A 19,230-nucleotide genomic window follows, 5' to 3' on the forward strand; every position below is an offset into this window, starting at 1 on the left:
AAATCAGGGCGGGGGTGCGTCACTAATGTGAGCTGACCCTGTGTGTCCAAAAAAGTAGATTACTATGCGCCGATATGCGTGCAACTCAATCTCGTTAGCTGCGCAATTACGCTGTGCTGAGGCAAACGTATTTGCGCATACGCTAGTCTGAAGTCGCCTTCAGACAGATCTCGGTAGTTAAGCTTGCCCATATGAATATGGCCTTAGACTGTCAGTGAATAGAGGTATTTTCTGGGCAGTGTATGGTAATATTATTTAGTCACTATAAGCAGTGCTATCTTAACGCAGGGGCCTGATGGACACTTTCCCGGGGGCCCTACAAGCATAGGGGCTCCATACTAATCTATGTATATCGATATTTACAGACAATACGGAATTATACAAGGTAATCAAGACAACGGAGGACAATGTGCGGCTACAAACAGACCTACATAAGTTTGGGGCTTGGGTAGCAAAATGGCAAATGGAGTTCAGTATTGATAAATGTAAGGTTATGCACATGGGCAGGAGAAACGGATGTCACCAATACACACTAAATGGGATACTGCAAAAGTGAAATGGAAAAAGACCTGGGGGTACTAGTGGACTGTAGACTTAACTAGAGCAATCAATGCCAATCAGCTGCTGCAAAAGCAAATAAAGTCTTGGGGTGCATTAAAAGGGCAACTAAATTAATATATGGGATGAGGGGACAGGAATACCCAGAGAGGCTATCAAAATTGGGATTATTCACCCTGGAAAAAAGACGGTTAAGCGGCGACCAAATAGCTATGTATAAATACATGGGGGGACGATACAAGGATCTCTCCCATGATCTGTTTATACCCAGGACTGTAATGGTAACAAGAGGGCATCCACTACGTCTAGAAAAACAAAGTTTTCCTCACCAACATAGAAGAGGGTTCTTTACTGTAAGAGCAGTGAGACTGTGGAACTCTCTGCCTGAGGACGTAGTGATGGCAAAATCCATAAAGGAGTTTAAGAGGGGACTAGATGTATTTCCAGAGTGCTATGATATTACAGGACATAGACATTAATAATCAGCGGGGTTGTTGATCCGGGTCTTGGAGTCAGTTAGAAATTTTCAAATGTTGATCTAGGGATTATTCTGACTGCTATTAGGGAGTTGGGAAGGAATTTTTTCCCCCAAAAGGACTAATTGGCTTCTGCCTCATTGGGTGTTTTTCCCTTCCTCTGGATCAACAGGCTGAGCTAGATGGTTGTTGTCTCCATTCAGCCTAAAATACTATGTTAGGGCTCGGTCAAATGAGCGATTTTTTTTGCGTATCCTTGTGCACAAAAAAAAGGGCTCCAATGATCTGCCAAATGTGCATGACCAAAGGCCCGAGATGCTATCCCATTGCTTTCAATGGGGCTGGCGCTGCTGCTGCCCCTTTGAAAGCAATGGGGAAAAGGCAACCCCCACACAGCTGCTTAAAAAAATAAAAAATAAATATACATCGCACTCTGGTGCGCCTTCTCCCTGGCTCCCCGGAACTCTTCTGAAGCATTTTCTCCTTGCCTGAAAGCGCTGGGTCTGATTGGCTGAGCGCTGTGACCAATCACAGGCAGCGCTTAGCTATTCATTGAATGACAGCTGAGTGCTGCCTGTTATTGGTCACAGCGCTCAGCCAATCAGAGGCAGCACTCAGCCATTCATTGAATTCAATGAATGCTGAGCGGCGCTGCCTGTGATTCGCCACAGCACTCAGCAAATCAGACCTAGAGCTTTCAGGAGGCGGGGATTTTTAAATCCTTGGCCAGGAGAAAATGCTTCAGAAGAGTGCCGGAGAACCAGGGTGTAATTTTTAAAATGGGGTAATTTGTGGGGATATCTATCATGAGCCTTTGCAATCTTGCCTTGGTGTAGGGAAACAAAGTGTTCCTCAAAATGTTGATAATTAAAGGGGATGTCTCGCGAAATCAAGTGGGGTTATATACTTCTGTATGGCCATATTAATGCACTTTGTAATATACATCGTGCATTAAATATGAGCCATACAGAAGTTATTCACTTACCTGCTCCGTTGCTAGCGTCCTCGTCTCCATGGTTCCGTCTAAATTCGCTGGCAGCTTGCTTTTTTAGACGCGCTTGCGCAGTCCGTTCTTCTCCTTTCAGCACGAGCCGCTTCAGTGTGCTCCCCGCTACAGCTCTTCTGCGCATGCGCAGACGAGCTGTCACTGCTCGGGAGCGCGCTGGAGCGGCCATTCTGTACCATCCTCTGTTAGAGGAAGGTGCAGAAACTGGAGCTGCCCAGCCGAGAAGCCGCCCAGCTGTCCCGAGAAGCCGCCCAGGTAAGTGATGGGTCGGGGGTGATGTTCACTAACAGGTGAAGGCCCCGGAGCCCAGCGCTAGGTTCCGGGGCCCAGCGCTGGGCTCCGGGGCTTAGCGCTGGGCTCCGGAACCTAGCGCTGGGCCGAGGGGCCTTCGTCTGTTGTCAGGGTCTAGCGCTGGGGAGCCGGGGGGTAGCGCTGGGGAGCCGGGGGGTAGCGCTGGGGAGCCGGGGGCTAGCGCCGGTTACCTGCTGCCTGGCGGTGGGTGACTGGTCGGCGGCGTTCAATCCAGGGGTCCGGTCGGCGGCTGCGGGGCGTCTGGTTGTCAGGGAGACACAGCTGGTAGCGTCTCGGGAGCGCGCACGTCGGGCTACAGCAAGCGACGGGAAAAGAGCCGGCGGCCATCTTGGGGAAACTTTTATAAGTTGCTGAAACGCTGGAACTGTAAGTAGAAACCAGCTAGAAAAGTCATTTACAGGGGGGCTTAGTAATGTATGCTTAATTAGGGGGACTGGGCAAAAAAAAAAATTCACTGCTTCCTCGAGACAACCCCTTTAAGGTTACATTTGTACGTTTTCTAAATGGTTAAAAAAAAAATGAAGTTTTTCAAATGTGCATCCAGAATAAAGTAAACAGATGGAAATACATATGTGATCAAAAATTTGTACAGTATGTTTGCACATATTTGAGATATTGCAATTAAAAATGTGAAAAAAAAAGACATTTTTTTCCCCAAATTTTCTTAATTTTGCACTTTTAATAAATATACACAAATTCTATCGGTCTATTTTTACCACCTAAATGAAGTACAATATGAGGTGAAAAAACAATGTGAGAATCACTTGGATATGCAAAACCTTTACAGAGTTATTCTATGTTAAAGTGACACGTAAGATTTCCAAAATTTGACCTGGTCGTTAAGGCACCAACAGGCTTGGTCACTAAGGGGTTAATAAAAATATAATGATATTATTCAGTTAATGTATAGTGGTATTAAGCAGTCAGTGTATGATGGTATGATTCAGTATGTCTATGGTGGTTATTACTCATTCCATATATGGTGGTATTATTTAGTCATTGTATGGTGATATTATTTGGTTTATGTATGACAGTAATTTTCGCCCAGTGTGTGGTACAGTAGTTGTATGTGATAAATGTATGGTTGTATTATTCAGTATGTATAGGAGTGATTAATCAGTTGGTGTATAGTGGTAGTAATCAGTCAGTGTGTGGTGGCATAAATCAGTCGGTGTATGGTAGTATGATTCAGTGGGTATATGTTGGTAATATTCATTCCATGTAAGGTGGTAATTTTCATCATTGTACAGAAGTTACAATAGAGGCACGCACAGAACGCGCTTCGATAGGAACCAACGGGTCCCTATAGAAGCATTCACATGAACGATTGTCAGACATACTAAAGTCGCGCAACTAGCAAAGATAGGACATGCGAGTGCAAATTTGCATCTAAGCTCCGTGGCGTACGCAAAGATAGGACCTGACCTATCTTTGCTGCATGCTTTCCATAGACTCCTATGGGAGCTGGAAAACACGCACCTCCGATTGTGTGAGCAGGCTACTTCAAGTAGCCGGAATTAACCTGTTGGTGTGATCTTTATAGCAGTAGAGCCGCGATCTTTTCTCTCGGCTATAGTGCACGCCACAGAGCTCTAGTGAATGAGCTGTTAGTCGCTGTATGGTGGTATTATGTTAGGATGTAATTATTGCACATTATTATCTTATCTATTAATGCACATACCAGTAGGGAGAGCAAATTCTATGAAATTGGGGCTAAGGCTGTAATTACACACAGTAGTAGAATATCAATCCAAGAAACTTGGACTGATATCGCGTTTGTAGAATTGCGATGTTCTATGCGAGTTTTCTGGCAAATGACATCGCATCACTGATCAGACAGTTATCACGTGAGATTTTCATGCGAGTGAAAATCACATGTTTTTTCAATGGGAAGAATATACAGTGGTGCCTTGTTTATGGGGTTGCCGTTGCCCCATTGAAAGCAATAGGACGCCGGCACCCCCGCAGTGACTTTTGGGGAAAGGCTTTAAACATAAGCCCTTCCTTAGCTGTAGTAAAAAAATTAAAATATATATACTCACCTGTCTGCCGGGGCTCAGGTGTGTCTAGCCGACGCTTGTTCTCCCTGCACTGCTCTGAAGCTTTTCAGCAGGCGGGGATTAAAAGTGCAGGGAGAACAAGTGGCGGCTATACACACCTGAGCGCCGGCAGCGGCGGACAGGGGAGTATATATTTTTTACTACAGCTAGGGATGATTTTCAGGGAAGGGCTTATATTTAAACCCTTCCCCAAAAATCACTGCAAGGGTTGCCGGCATTGCATTGCTTTCAATGGGGCCGCCGGCAGCAGCAGGGGCCCTATTGGGAGCAAGGCTCTTAACCCAAGTTTTTGCTCTTAAATCAGAGCAAAAATTCGGGAGAGAGCCTGCTCGCAAGTCAAAAAGCTTGTAAGCTGAGGCACTCTTAACCCAAGGTCTCACTGTATTGCATCGTACTCGCATATAGATATGAATGCGATGCGACATTTAACTCGTCCATAGGAAATAATGGCGCGCTTTCTGCAAAATCACAGAGAAATACAACAGGCTGCTACTTTTCCATCTCGCCCCATCACTGCGAGAGAAAGATCGCATGTATAAAACAATGGGGTCAATTTTCGTGCGCCTTGCAACGCACAAAACTCACACAGGAAACCTGTGCACGTAAATACAGACTAAGGGTTTATTCACCCCAGCAATATTCTGGCGCGAGTTTTGTCCGATGCAATGCACAGAAAACGCGCTCAAATATGAAATCCACACATCGTTATTGGCAGTTTATATAGCTATTAGAGATGAGCGAGCATACTCGCTAAGGGCAATTAGTCGATCGAGCATTGTCCTTAGCGAGTACCTGCCTGCTCGGAAGAAGAGATTCGGCTGCCGGCGGCGGGCGGGGAGCGGCGGTGGAGAGCGGGGAGGAACAGAGAGGAGATCTCTCTCTCTCCCTCTCTCCCCCCCGCTCCCCCCTGCTCACCGCCGCAACTCACATCTCACCCGCGCCGGCAGCCGAACCTATTCTTCCGAGCGGGGAGATATTCGCTAAGAACAATGCTCACTCGAGTAATTGTCCTTAGCGAATATGCTCGCTCATCTCTAACAGCTATCATGAGACTACGAATTCCAGCATCCGGTTAAGTTACAGCTAGCAGTGCCTGCTGAGACTTGTTGTACCACAACAGTTCTTGAGTCGGAAGTGTAGACTATCCTTTTCTTCTATTCATAAGGCTTGGTTGGGCCTGACATTCACTTTTTGCTGCTTGTACTTTATTTTCTCTCACCGTTCAGAATTTCATGGTACGACTCCAACACCTCACAGAGGCTCACAGACCCTGCGGACATCTATCTACAGAAAAACAGATTGGTTTGTAAAAATATGTGTGTCTATTCTCACAGAACCTGAGAAAATCACACCTTCACTTTGTTAAAGAAAAAGGAAAAAAAACTGTTTGTGCAGCTTCACTAATCACGGCAGAGCTAGTAGAACAGAAGAACATATGTCTGCGGAGTGCCATCCAGACTACTGAGCGCACTTGTATCCTACCTGATAATGACCACCGCTGCAAGATACCAGCGAACGGTGGGCACAGAATATAATACACCGCGCCTCAAAGCACAATTCTATTCTATTATTGTTCAAAAGGTTAATTAGTCTCCAAAACTGTCTTTAATCCGTCATTTTATGGACTGGTACATGTTTCCAGTACTACGATATTATCCATAATCCAGAGGTTGATCAGTTATGGCGGCTTTATAAGGTATAACTATCGTACAAGTAGTCACTCCATAGAGTGAATGTAAGCGACACTTGTTCTGTCGCCACCAATAGGGTGACGAGCAAAAATTCATTAACTAGTCGTTTCATATTAGGTAAACTAAAAATAGTTCCTGGTTGATTAATTATCGTCTGATGTAAGCAGGTAATTGTTGTCTTTCAACGACTAACCGACAACTTGTACAGAGGTGTGCGCCTCCCATCGAATGCTGATTGGCTCCCTACTTTTTTTGAACATTTTGCCCCCCTGCTTAACACTCATTGGTTCCTGAAAACACATAAACAGTTCCTGCTAGTGTTCAAAAGATGACTCAGTGCTGCCATCTCTGGCTGGTTTTGATCTTCGAAGATATACTCGCTGCTGTGGTCTTCAATAGGATACTTGGTTCTGTGGCTAGCAACGAGTGTTCACTCAAAGACCATTCAGACATATTTCTGTGTGTTCAGTGAGACTTGGCTACCAATGAGTATGCTATGGGGAGTAGTCAAAATTGCAAATACACACCCGCCAAAGAACCTCGCACCTCATAGTTAGTTGAAGAACAATATTTGGACCCTGGAAATGCTCTAAAAAATGCATTCAATGATCATGAAACCGAATAAGTGACCAACAATTGCTTTGTGTAATAGCACACAAACAGTCTCGAGTGATTATTTAGACCCGTGATGGCGAACCTATGACACGCGTGTCAGCACTGACACGTGTAGCCATAGTCGCTGACATGCGGCCGCTCACCCCGTTAGTGCTGACCCTGCCGATATTCACTAAGCAGCGCTACTAGCAGCACTGATCCCGACGCACACCGGGATGTCAGTTTGCAGCCGGGATCCTCCTCCCCCATCCCCCGACGTCTCCTACCTGTTGGTTCCACAAGAGCGTCCGGGGGAGGAGGCGTCCGGCAGCACACTGACGTTACAGTGTGTGCCAGAGATCATCACTGCTAGCGGGGCGCTGGGCAGAGGAGGAGTGGAGCTTCCAGCACGTGGAGAGGGTAAGTTTATGGTCCCGGAGGGCACTGTCACTGCTTGGGGGCCGCTGTGGGGGGCACTGTCACTGCTGGGGGCCACTGTAGGGGGAGCACTGTCACTGCTGTGGGCCGCTCTGGGAGCACTAATATTGCTCGGGGCCACTGTGGGGGGCACTGTCACTGCTGGGGGCTGCTGTAGGGGGGGCACTGTCTCTGCGGGGGGCCGCTGTAGGGGGGCACTGTCACTGCTGGGGGCCGCTGTGGGTGGCACTGTCACTGCTGGGGGCCGCTGTGGGGGGGGGGGGGCACTGTCACTGCTGGGGGCCGCTGTTTGGGGCACTGTCACTGCTTGGGGCCGCTGTGGGGGCACTGTCACTGCTGGGGGCTCATCATTACTGAGATAAGTGAGGGGGAGGCAGCGAGAGGCGAGGGCCTGTGCTATGGGTGTTTTGGGTTTATTAAATACAGTTATATATTACAATTATACATTTTTGTTATTTAAACTATAAATATGGTTTTTTTCTCGAAGTGACACACCACCCGAGTTATGCTCGTTTTTTTGGCGAATTTTGACACACCGAGCTCAAAAGGTTGCCCATCACTGATTTAGTCTAGTGTAAAACCACTTTTAAGCAATCAGAAGGCTTATCTGACAAGCAAAGCAATAGTATTATATGATGTGGTTGCTACATAATAACAAGGAGCCCAGGTCCGATGTGAGTGAGCTGGGCACAAGTTACTTATGAAGTCCACCATAGAGCAATTTAGAAGGGCTTCATTTCTTTTAGCAACTATTCTGGGTAAAGTTCTCAACGCCTACCCAGAACCCTGTGAGGGCTGCCAAGAAGACCAATTTATTGGGCATAACTTACTACCCTGTATTCTGCTCAAACTGCCAAACTGAGTGCCCTCATAGAGAGACTGCAACCATCAAGCATCGTGCTTTAAATAAACCATTAAGCTTATGCCAACTGTGGTTGTAACTGCTGTGCTTTGTGCTTCCTGTGAATTAAAGTATTCTTAAGGGGGTTCTGTCATTAAAAAAAACAACAACTCTATACTTACCTATTCCTCCCCATGCAGTCTCCTTGCCAGATCTTCACCTCGACAATCTCCTCCTGATCTTCACCTAACCTCCAGCCGTCCAGATCCTCTTCCGGTGACGAAGAGTACATTGCCGGCATTCTCCTTCCTGCAGGTCAATCTATGCTACATCACTAATGACATAGTGTCCACTGCCTAGCAGTGAATGCCGATCCTCGGCAGCCTGCTTTAGCGTGACTGCGCATGTCTCGCCGCTAGTGTTTCATATACTATATGAAACACTAGCAGCGAGATATCGCACATGCGTGCTAAAGCAAGCTGCAAAGGATTCGGCATTCCCTGCTAGGTAGTAAACACTACGTCTCTCGTAGCATTCACTGCCCTACAGGAAGTGAACTGCAGCTAATGGAGGCTCCAAAACAGGAAGAAGAGGCTCCGGCCTGCTTGCGGTGAGGTGACCTGGGGGACTGAGGATCGGCGAGGAGAATATGTTGCAAGAAGACTGGCTGGGGAGGAATAGGTAAGTATTGATTTTTTTTCTAATGACAAAACCACTTTATACTTGCCAGTGATGTACACCTCTGTTATTGAACCATCCTTGAATGGGGCCCTACCAGAAGGTCAAGGGCCACATATAAAAACAAATTCTTTTACAAAATGTATACTTTTTAATGCAGCAAAAAATAGGAATGCCAGAGAATACTCCTACCTGTATGTTAAAGGGACACCCTTTGGGCATGTGGAAGGTTGATAGGAGCCTATGGATAAATATATAAATATATAGCCCTCTCTATGTTACAGTCCTATGTTTTTCATAGTATTTTTCTAGTTATCAAAACATAATTGCCATTTTTATTTTTAACGTGGGCACTTTTTACTAGTTTTTTCTTTCAAGCAATTTTCACTATGTTTCCATCATGCTGCTTAAGAGGATGTATGTGAGTTGTAGCAGTCATCCCTACGTTGATTGACAGGTAATATACCTACAAACCCCGCAGCACCTTCAAAGCACATGATTGACAGAAAGTTTCGGAAGTGTAAGCAAGTGCACACTTTTAAGAATTAATCACAAGAACTGAACTTCATGTACTACATGACAAGCATAGGGCCAACAGCTCCCGTCTGCCACCCACCTCCCCTTCCATAATTCAATTCACAAGCAAACATAGCAAATACGCACATTGTCAAAAAAATCCCTCCCCTAGAAGGAATTGTCGAGATGAAATGAAACTATGTGTGATTGTAATGTTAATATTACATGTGATTACAATATCAGAGCAAAAGGCAAACTGAACACTTGAAGGGAGGTTCTAGTACCCCGTTGGGCCGCCACTCTTCAATTGCGTCGTAGAGGCGTCTAGTGGTCAAAAGCTCTACTTAAGCAGAAGAAGAGGTCACTACATACCAGGAGCCTCCGAGAGCCTCTTATAGGCCAAGGGGGGAACCACTTTTTGGGTCTTCGGATGACAAGACTGTTCATCTAATCACGCCACAACTCTAACCATATCTGTCTGAGATGGAACTGCATGCCGAGTTTTGCAGCAAAATGAAAACTTCTTGGGGCTAGATTATTTTTTGACAAAGAATGTATTTATAGACTAACGCAGCTTACAGCATAACATAACCTTAGCTTGTTATGATTTATAACGTAACTGCGCAATACCCTCCAAAATGAGTGATTACTACTAATATTTCCTTGCATCTCCGGCCTTTGGGTTTACATGTAGGCTGGACCAGCACCTAGTTAGAGTCCATATGTTCTCCCAAAGTTGGTCAGGAGGGGTATAGTTTCTCCTTGTGGAGAGCACCTAGTTGGTGTGAGGAGACTTATAAGGTCATGCATGCTTCTCTGGGAAATTTTAATATGCAAATGGGAAAAGGCATTAATCAATCTGCCATTTGCATATTGTTTCCCAGAGGAGCATTTAATGGCCTTATAAGTGTCCTCCACAAGGAGAAACTACACCCCTCCCGAGCCATGTCATAGGCCTTTCACGCATGCAGTCAGCATCCTACTGTACATTGATGAGGGCCATAAAAAAGCTAAAAAAAGTCTGATCAATAGGGGTCTCAGCACTGAAATTCTCATGATCCCGAGAACGAATGTCCATGTCCCCCTCTCCTCCTCACTATATACAGCAGCAGTGAGGAGGAGATTGAATTGCGTGGCGGTTGAGTATACGAATTGTTGTAACATTCCTTCTCAATGGGACTGCCGGAGATAGCCGAGCGCTTGTACTCAGCTATTTCGGTCAGACCAATTGAAATAAATAGAGCGGCAGCTGGACATGCGCGGCCACTGCTCCATTCAAACTCCTCCTCACTGTAGGAGGGTGCAGTGAGTAGAAGGGGAGAACACGAGATCTCGGGAGTCTCAGCAAGAAGACTATCACCAATCTTACTTTTATCCCCTAACCTGTAGATAGGTGATAAAAGTCAATTTTCGGAACAACCCTTTGAGTTTTCTTATGTCGATGTACTTACTGCATAGGAAATCACTGGAAAAACTATTGCAAAAGCTCCGGTAACATGGCCCATAATAACAGAATTAATAATATTCAATCAGGAGGTAGGATATGCTTCATTATATATTTTAATAGTAAAAAGGTGACACATTCCCTTTAAACTCTTTACTCCCTTCTATCATGTCCTTCCGCTTAACAGAAGTGCCTATTGTATAACAATACATATTAAATCATATCTGTTGGCCTGAACCGTAGAAAGGTTGCAACATCTGAACTCCGGTCAGCTCTAGCAGCTACACAATAGCACAATTCAGTGTCGGACGTCAGTGCCTTGCTAATTACGTACAACCAGCTTAATGAATGATAACTATTGACCTGATGAGTTGTACTAAATCCATAAATACATAAAGTCTTCTTCTTCAAAGTATTCATGTATTGAACACGCCAAATAAGGATGTGTGCTGACGATTGTGGGTAATACAATATGGTACTAGTCCTTTCACTGCTTTGTGGAAAGTACAGAGATTTTCTTCCCTGGGTGGTTCATTCTTCAGTCTTTAGCGGGGGTGTATATAGAAGTCATGGGGCTCCATAGCAAAATTTAGAGCCCCACCACCCCAAAAAAAAGTTATATTAGAGACAGCATATCTACAATGCATGGGGTTTAGATACAGCGGCTCACCTCTAGTATATGGGAAGGGTTCACACAGTATTATTTAAGCTCATTGTGCAGTTTAAACAGCGGCTGCTCAGTAGTGAACGGCCGCTGTGTATCTCAATGGAGGGGCATGGGAGCGAGAGGAGATTAATCTCCTGCACTGCCCCGCCTCCCTGCTGGCCGCTTCATGAATCAGCCAGCATTGCTAGATCCTATGCAGGAGCGCGGGGATACAGGGACGAGTGTCGGGCATCGTTTGCCCGACATTGGTCCCATGTAAATGGACCTTTAAGTAGAGTGTCTCCTGTGAAGTATGAAACAGTCTTTTTGTCACATCTACAACAATAGGCAACATATTTTGATGTGGATTGGCAACAGACTTTACCCCTTCTATTGAAAGGGTGAAATAAGCTCCGGTTCCACACCAAAAATCTTTGTCAAAATCCACAGCAATGGTGTGGATTTTGACATGGTTTCTGACGTGGATTTTCATCTGTGAAACCCCAAAACTAAATAATGCAGTCACCATGCAATAGATACAGGCCCTGCACAGTGACTGTGTCCCATCTCTGTGGCTGCAAAGAGGTACTAGTGTATCCCCCCTGTACACCCCATCACAAGAGTTTCAGTAACTTACAGTTCAGCCGCTGGGGACATTTCTCTCTCAGTCCCATTGTCAGGATAGGTCATTGATCAGTGAGGGTCCATTAGCTAATTGAAATGACAGCTTCACACTGCATGGTCCATATCTGGCAAAAATAGTACATTGTGTAGTTGCTGTGCCTGGTTTCTCTACTGCCTCTCATTCACTTGAATGGGACAAAGCTGCTTTTAGGTCATGTGATGAAAGAACATGACGTCACTAGCATGAGAAAAGGTCACAATGCTCACTAGAAATGATTGGCAGCGATTCGGAGCGACAAATCCCCACCGATTTTCAAGCCTTGAAATAGGCCTCATGTGGGTCGAAACGTAGCTTACCCTTTTTTTTGATAGAATGATCATGGAATAATAAAGATCATAACTTTTTTATGAGATTTCTGCATGCTGCCATTTTCCTCATCTTCTTTAGGATTCTTCATCAAGGTATAATAGAATGGATACAAAGAAGCATACATATATACACACACACATACTTATGACAAGGCACAGACATGGTGGGATTAATTTGCCCTTAAAAGAATACTATGACAGAAATAAAAACATAAATTTATTTTCCCTGAATTAGTGTTAGGAGATCATCAGGTCAGCAGTGTTATCTGTGTTATAGATGTCTCATACTTCCCATTCTTTTGAAGAATTTAACCCTCTTTTGAAAGTGTCAAAAGTTGTTATAAATTTGTATTCCCAAATTCTTTTATGCAGCATAAAAGATGAGAGACGAAGCTCATTGCTCATCATGCAGTTTAAACAGCGGCCGTTCAGTAGCGAATGGCCGCTGTGTTGTTTCAATGGAGGGGGTGGGGTAGCGAGAGGAGAGAAATCTCCTGCACTGCCCTGCCCCCCTGCTGGCCGCTCCATGACCCAGCCAGCTGTGGAAGCTCCCATGTAGGAGTTCAGGAGCGTAGAGACACAGGGACGAGTGTTGGGCATGGTTTGCCCGACACTCCTCCAGTGTAAATGGGCCTTTATTCTCTAGTACACAGTACTCTTGTAGGCTGAGATATGTAGATAACAACTGGTGTTGGCCCATTTTGTGGGAGCCTAACTAAACTAAAACTCATAGTAATATAATTAGTATTTTTTCATTCCTGGTCAGATATTCCATACTTAGACACCAAGTTCTTGAGGTAATCTGTGGTTTGAACGTACCCAAAACTGTTTAGTGAATTAAAGCAATTTCAGCCTCGAGCCTTGACTGTGGAGATTGTTTTTCAGCTTTAGCTCTAATGTTGAGTACTCATCTCAGATGATGTTAGGTTGTGTGTCTGGGACCTGTGGTTCTACAGGTTTCCATGAGCACAGCTTCACAGGTGAGTTATTAAGTTGGCTGGGTGTGGTGTTTTTCAAGCCAATCTACTCTGGTCTGCTGCACATAAATACCAGCATCTCTTGGTAGAATATGCTGGTCACTTTACTCATTTTATCTTTTCTTTGCACTGTGTATTAATTCTACCCAGAGCTGGTTATGCATGCATATCTAAAGTGTCTCTTTCACCTTCCCTGAGGATGGTCTGGACACCTGTTGTCCTTCCCATCCTTGCATTCTGGGGTGCATGCATCGAGTAGCGTGTGGTACGGTGACCGCACAGGTGCATACACCCACAGGTTTCTCTCTATCCCTATATAGGTGCAGCCTTCAGATGTCTGGTGTCTTATGTGTGTGTCAGGTGGGTGATGCCTGACACTGTTCTCTGTATGTCAGCACGGTGGCTGACCCTCTACCCCTTGGTGTGAGGACACCTGGACCAGCTATTGTTTTCTATCTGTATGCATGTGTGCTCTGGGTGGGGTTCCTGTTCTGTGTGGTGTGCATTACTGTGTGTGTAGTTGTGAACAGCAACATGTTCTGAATGTCTGTGCAGGTGGCCAGACATGAGCTATGAACAGTCGTGTTCAGTGTGTGTGAACAGTGTCGTGTCCCGTGTTTTGTACATATTTCCAGATTCCTAATCAGGGATAGCCAGTTCCCAGATGAAGACAGTGGGGCCGATCTTATTGGGACGAGCACCCCGCTTTTAGGCAGGCGTTCCCCACTTTCCCTGATTAGTAAGGGACAGGTGTTCTTCCATCTTTACCTGGAGAGGTGTAATTGGTTTATGCAACATTATGAGAGTTGTTGCGGTTTTATTGGGACATCAACTTGCGTCCATGCTGAGCCATGGCGCTTTAGTGCGCCGCATGGACGTAACAGATGACAGTTGTACTGATATTTTACCTGCCTGTTTGTCATAGAAACTAGTTACAATTTTAACAATGGCATGGACAAAAACATTGGATTTCCATACTTAAGGGTCAAAGAATGAATTCTTTGTACTTCCTCTCTGGTATCCTATTTGTCATTATGTAAGCAAAGAACAAGTGCTTGTTGATGCAGCTCGTAATGTGAAAGTCTGTAATAGGGGTAGAGAAAACGATAGCATTGGGGTGAACGAGTACTACAGAGAGGAAACATAAGGAAAAATGTCCAAAGTAATTATTTCACACCCATCAATGGGGAAGGTAAAATGGCCCAATAGGAGTCAGTGGAGCTATTCACTTTTATGCCCATAACAGTCTAAATATCTCCATAGTCAATGGACTCTGAAAAATACATCTGGCATATATTCTGGTCCCATTGCTCAATATCAGCTTAATGTTAGCTCTCTAAAGCAACATGAAATTAATATGGGCATCAAGTGCCTGTTAAATGGTATATTGATGTTATATTATGTCTATAGGGTCTGGATGAAGCAGCAATTACTTCATCTTTACTTATTTGACTACATGGAGTCCAGCTGCAAAATACCCAACATAGTTATTACTTTTTACATAGTTTTACAATTACAGACAATTATGATACGTCAATGATAGCCAGGGCTGGCTCCAAGTAAATGCGGGCCCTTGGGTGGCAGAATCTTAGTGGACCCCTTTGTAGTGTGTCACGATACATGCAGCAGTAAATCTGCAACAGCGGATACAGTGACCATACAACAGTACATACCAGATTTATACAGGTGTTTTGCAGACCATATAAATGATTACAGTACTGTTATATCCAGTGATCACAAGTGATGTCCCCTCTAATTGGAGTTTTCTTCTTTAGCCGTCCCAGACTGCCCTGACAACTTCTGCTGTCTACAACTTGTCTCTCTGGAATTTGATACACAAACATCTTTGACACCCTCTCTGCATTATCTACTCCTTTACTCAATCCCCCCTTCTATAGTACCCAGGATACCATAGTAATAATGCTACCTGTGGTACTCCACACAGCAGTACTGTCCCCATTTTTGTGCCCCTGTGGGCAATATGTCCCCACTCAGTAATAATACTCTATTTTCCACCATTCAGTAATAGTTGCCCTTTTGTCCCAATTCACTAATAATGCCCCATTTGTCCCCTTTCAAAAATAATGCACCAGTTTGCCTCCTTTTAGAAAAAATATTCCCTTTTAGACATAATGTCCCTGTTTATGTCCTTTTAATGCCCCCTTTTTGAAAATAATTCCCCATTTCCAGAAATAGTGGGCCCCTTTGGCTTAGTGGGATCTGTCATCTTCCCGGGTTTGCCGGGTGCAGCCTCGATGATACCTGTCATCAGTGTCACAATGGTAAGGATGGGACTAAAATTGGCAATAATAGGGTCCTATTATTATTTAGTTGGAGAGTTATAAAGATGCAGAAAATAAAAATAGCACTCAAGAAACTGCATAGAGTTTATAATACATTTATTCCAATACTTCTCTACTATATCATTACTGATCTGCTGGAGGACCTCATTTCGAATGGAGATGAGCGAGCATACTCGCTAAGGACAATTACTCAAGCGAGCATTGTCCTTAGTGAGTACCTGCCCGCTCGGAGGAAAAGATTCGGGTGCCGGCAGGGCGCGGGGAGCCGCTGAGGAGAGCAGGGGGGAATGGAGGGGAGATCCCTCTCTCCCTCTCTCCCCCCCCCCCGCTCCCATCTGCTCATTCCCGCAACTCACCCGCGCCGGCACCTGAATCTTTTCTTCCGAGCAGACAGGTACTAGCTAAGGACAATACTCGCTCGAGTAATTGTCCTTAGCAAGTATGCTCGCTCATCTCTAGTAGTAATGCATTGATACAGAGATATTGATTGGTTGGAAAATTTTGCTACTTTTGTTGTTTGACACATTTGCATACTTTTGTGATATTGTGTAGATATCTGGTATTTTCCATAGGGTGTATCTTAATATCTATGTGCCCCCTGTCTGTAACACCCACAGGGTCATTTTGTGAATAGGTCAATATAAGGATTAATAGAATGAAGTTGGAGTGTAGGGTTGCCTCTTTCAGGGCTGTTACGCTACAGGGTCTCTTAGGACAATGTTTAGGTTCAGAATAGATACCAGAGGGCTCTAGCAATATCACTTTTGGATGTCCTTTGTGTCATTTGGAATGCGTATTGGTTGGAATTTTTTACAATATACCGAATAAAAATTATATTTTTCGCTAGGTGTATCTTTTGATTGATTTTAATGTTTCAGCCTCATAGAAGTCATTCTCAAGCCTTTTGGAGGTTGAAACATTGCACGTGATTGACTTGCAGGAAATCTATCTTCTGATAGGTGCTACTGCCAAGGCATTGTAAAATTGGCTATTTTCATACCAAACTTTCCAGAGGAGCATTGCACTGCCTTTTAGATCTCCTCATGTGTACTAGGTAGTCTCCACAAGCAGCAGCTGTACCCCTCCTGACCCACATCATAGGCCTCTTACCCAGCCAGCCAACTACTGCACATTGACGAGAGGCAAAAACACTGAAATTGCTGAATTCTGTAATTTTAGTTACAGAACTCCCACAATATTGAGCTTCAGAATTGTCATGCTATAAAACTCTATCCCTAGTAAATTAATTTAAAGGGTTTTTTCTGGGACCATTTTGACTTTTACTCCAAGCATTCGAATGTCTCGTGTCCATAAAGTGTTTTTTACTTGCTAGGATCCCCATACTGAAGACAGTCACGTTGTGTTCTACAGCAGCATTTTTATATCTTCCGCTGACATCATGCCCATAGTTTCTTCTTCTGCTCTTGTCCATGACTGGGTGATGTCAATGGATGATGCCTGGGTCCGGAAGTATTTATGTGCTCTGAGCGGAGGGTCGGGACCGGAGGTAGGTCACTGCTTGGGGTGGAGGGTCGGGACCAGAACTGGCTCAGTGAAAAACTGTATGTATTTGTGTATGTAATACGAAGAGAATAGAAGCCTTTGATTTTTTTGGGTTGATTCTCATCACTCTTTTTTGCGTGTGCATATCAAGCGTGTAAAAAAAAACGCACCATACTCTATTTTTCTGCGTATTTGCACACTAAAGATTCCCATAGAAGTCTATGAAAGGTGCCCAGTTCCATGTGGAAAAAAAACCCCACATCTGGAACTCATTAGGCTAAATAGACTTTAAAATCACGATGGAGGGGGGGGGGGGGGAGGGGTTGTCCTGTGTGCATGTGAACTGGCCCTACAAGTGCAAAAAGTAGAGTTATATGCGCAAAAGTGTATCATTCATGACGCAAATGTGTTGTGCTTACTAAAGCATTTTTGAGGGGCCTTAAGGGCTCCTTCAGACGACCGTATGCGCAATTGCACACGCTTCAGGGCAACATATTTGTACAGTGAACGAGGTTGATGTGGTAGATTTGCACGTGCATCGGCGCATGATACTGTACTTCTTGCGCACAGAGGGCATGTTCACATGCGTGCAATACACCCCCGCCCTGATTTAAAAGGCACTTTAGCCTAATGAGGTGCGGATGTGTTCTGTTTTTGACTGTATGGCACGTTCCTGCATTTTGCGCACATATTTGCGCACCTCCCATAGACTTCTATGCAGGCCTTTGCTGCTCAATACAGAATTGCATAGCATATTGTGCATCTGTGTGTGCATTTTCTACCTCCCATAGACTTCTAAGGGGACCCTTGCGCACAAAAACGGAGCATGTTCTATTTTTTGCGAGCACACAAAATCAGGAAATGTGTACTTACCCATTGGCATCAATGGGTTCCATTCTCTGCAAGAATCTGAACAAATATAAATGCTGGCAGCAACTGAACCACGAACGATAATTCATTGTAAAAATCGAACGATGATCAGCCCATGTAAAGCGATTATCACTGAAGCGCCCGTCAATCATCCTTTGTAAAAGGACCCTTAGCCAATCAAATTGGCCCCTGCATAGAAGTGAATGAAAGGCAAGTCATCTTGTAGAGAAAACTGATTAATTACATGTTTAAAAACGTTCCTAACCCCTTATTAATATTCATGATCAGTCATAATGACTGATCCATACATATAAAGTATAAGTGAACCGCAGTGTGAGTTATATGAAAACTATAGGGAGTGGACAAAAATATGGAAACACCTTGGAAATGCATGGGATTTTAATACATTTTAATTTGACCCTTACTTGGTTGAGAGCTTTGCCACCAAATTTGTGTTTACTTCACCTCTTGCCCTGCTCTGGGTGGTTTGGGGAGCAACAGCAGCTGAGTGGCTTAAACTCCTGACCAATGAAACCTTGTTGCTCGGGCAGATGTTCACTTCCACTCATCAGTATCCGTGTCATAGTACCTCCACTTAAAATCGGTCTCTGCATGTCTCATTTAAAAATCTCATGTAATTCAAGGTATGCATTTCGTAAACTGTTTCCATATTTTCGTCCACCCCCTGTACCTCTCCCATAGTGCAGAATATATGTATTCCATCCTGGAAGAAGTACATTTGAAGACAGATACACCTAAAGGGTCAACCGCCATTGCATATAGTAGGATAAGCTTTAGGTGTTCTATCTATTCCTAATTGTACCTAAGAATACGTGTCACATCTTGTGGTCTATTTTCTATATTTATGCACTTCATCTCATTTCAGTAGGGCAGCGATGAGAAGTACAAGACAAGAATCTAATATATCTAGGGCAAATCTGGAGAGGAAATCTTCCCACAAGCGGCTGGATCTGACAGTTCTGTTTTAAAAGATCTCCATTTACTAAGACTATTTCTGGGAAGATGATTGTCCCTATGGAGAACAAATCCTGAAAAAGAGATTTAAAAACTGGGCCTCGCTAACTACCAAGCCACATGGTCATAGCGAAACACATTGCACCGGGAAACGAAGCAGAGCGATGGCAGTACCACAGAGACCCCTTCCAGATGGAGATATGAGATATGTCTCAACTCGTTGTTTTAATTTACTAACAAACAGAGAATTTACGCCGTCACTTGCCGAATAGTAATATTTTACGACTTAATAAACATTAGGTTGTGACAGGTGTATACCTCGATTCATTATCAGAGTTTCCTCTCTAGT

At 44.3% G+C, this 19,230-nt stretch overlaps 1 long non-coding RNA gene across 2 annotated transcripts in view; it reads left to right on the plus strand.

Annotated features, from left to right (window-relative positions):
* LOC136621800 (uncharacterized) overlaps positions 1–17,034 on the plus strand; it is a 200,434-nt gene extending 183,400 nt beyond the window's left edge. For both annotated transcript variants that reach the window (XR_010791275.1, XR_010791274.1), the window contains one exon: positions 16,867–17,034. This is a non-coding gene — a long non-coding RNA (uncharacterized lncRNA). The remainder of the gene's footprint in view (positions 1–16,866) is intronic.
* Positions 17,035–19,230: the final 2,196 nt, after the last annotated feature.

This window comes from Eleutherodactylus coqui, chromosome 1 (assembly GCF_035609145.1).
Source record: "Eleutherodactylus coqui strain aEleCoq1 chromosome 1, aEleCoq1.hap1, whole genome shotgun sequence".
In the NCBI taxonomy this organism is placed as follows: Eukaryota; Metazoa; Chordata; class Amphibia; order Anura; family Eleutherodactylidae; genus Eleutherodactylus; species Eleutherodactylus coqui.